Source organism: Octopus bimaculoides, chromosome 15 (assembly GCF_001194135.2).
Source record: "Octopus bimaculoides isolate UCB-OBI-ISO-001 chromosome 15, ASM119413v2, whole genome shotgun sequence".
In the NCBI taxonomy this organism is placed as follows: domain Eukaryota; kingdom Metazoa; phylum Mollusca; class Cephalopoda; order Octopoda; family Octopodidae; genus Octopus; species Octopus bimaculoides.
Window position 1 is genome coordinate 43382326 of NC_068995.1, and position 2355 is coordinate 43384680.

Consider the following 2355-nt stretch of genomic DNA (forward strand, 5'->3'; position numbering starts at 1 on the left):
TATATATACATATATACATATATATATATGTGTGTGTGTGTGTGTGTGTGTGTGTGTGTGTGTGTGTGTGTGTGTGTGTGTGTGTACAGGGTGCGCTGAATAAACTGTTGTCTAAATTACGCGCAAATGATAATATCACTGACATCTCATTTTAACAGATATATTTACTCAGATTATATAGAGATACCCTTAAGTACTAAAGAGTATATTTATTCAATAAAATCGCCATTGGATTCAACTACGACTTCCAGACGTCTTTGGAATCTCCTACAACTCTAGTGGATGATCTCTTTGTTTAAGTTGATGAATGCTGCCATTATTTTTGTCTTTAGTTCATCTTTGGTATTAGAAGGCGTTTTGTTGGTCACTCGTTCAACTGAGCCCCACACATAATAATCAAGGGGTTTGCAGTCTGGAGAGTTAGGTAGCCAAATGTTAAAGGTGTTGTTTCAGAAATTGTGTGACAGCTATGACTGAGTTCTCCTGCTTGTGTGACATGCGGCAGGTCCTGTTGCCAGACAGGACTCTGTTGTCTTCCAGCAGCTATCCTCTTGATCCAGGCACTTGATGTAGGTCTCCGTGTTGAGTGCGAGGCTTTGTGGGACGATTAATGGAGGCATAACTACGCCATCATCAGTGATCACTCAAAACACCGTGATGTTGCCTGGATGTTTGATTTTTACCACTATCCGTACATGTCCTTAGATTGCACTGTTCTCAAAATGACACCCAAACTCTCTGAAGTGTTCGTATTGGAGGTTCCAGCGCAAATGCCAGGCAGTACAGCAGTTCGTTTCCAATTTTATGCCACAGTGAATTGCATTATGATGGTGTTTTTTTATCGTACAGACGGTGCCCAACTGACCCTACCACAGTGTGTAGTCGACAAAATAAAAAATAAACAATACACATGCACGAAATGAAAAATATAAATCGCGACAATTTACCCATCGCAGGCAGTATGCACATGATATATATATATTTATTTATTTATGTGTTTCAGCCAAGTGGCTGCGGTCATGCTGGTGCACCATATATATATATATATATATATATATATATATATATATATATATATACATATATATATATGCATATATATCTATATATATATATATATATATATATAAAGATATATATATATATATATATATATATATATATGTATGTATGCATGTATGTATATCTGTATGTATGTATGTATGTATTATATAATATATAATATATAATATATAATATGCGTGTCTCTCTACGCTTGAAATCGACATACAAACAAATACACAGACATATATATAGCGAGATAGAGTGAGAAAGACAGACATGTATATAGATGCATATACATATACATGTGTGTGTGTGTAGATGATTTATACACAAGGTTTTTTAAGTTCAAATATTTGGCTTACAACGTCCGCTCTTTTTTTTTTTTCACGGCACATTTTGAGAGAAAAAATAAAATATAAGATGTAGAATTCTTTAAGCACGTTTCGAATAATGTGTTAAAGATTTCCTCTATTACAACCATTAGGTCGGTGCAGAGAAGAATGGCTGTCACTATCAGCTGTTAGCGTAACTTTCAACACCGGGTAACTTTTTTACATATGTTTTTTGTAAACTGGGCAGTAGGGACATGATGTATATGAAATTAGCAGCAAGATAGTTTATTAATAAAGAAAATTAACATTTGCTATGTGGACAGAGAAACTCGCAATAAAGAAGAATCCTGCACGAAGGCAAGCGATAGACGAGACATGCTAAGTATAGGATAAAATCTTAGCTACATATGAACACGGTGAAATACATGCGTGCACATACATACATACATATATAATACATTTATGTTTACATATATATATATATATATATTTATATGTGTGTGTGTGTGTGTGTGTGTGTGTGTGTGTGTGTGTGTGTGTGTGTGTGTGTGTATGGATGTGTCCGTGTGCGCACGTATGTGTACATATGTATCTGTAAAATTATATACGGTTCAAAATTGCAAGTAAGGTGAACATTTTACTGCAAATATAACTCTACGGATATAAACTATAACTATAAACGTGATATATGCTATGATACATCAGAGGCAGGTTCTTACAAAAGGTCTTTATTCTATGGTGCATTCTAATAGAAATTATCCGTGATGGAATCTGCAAACTTCAGCTAGAGCAAATGAAATAGTGCTAGTTGTCAGTGCTATTCACAAACACACGCTATATACACATATATATATATAAATATATGTATATATATACATTCACACAAATTGCACACAGACATACACACGTCACGTATATATATATATATATATATATATATATATATATATATATATATATATATATATATATATATATA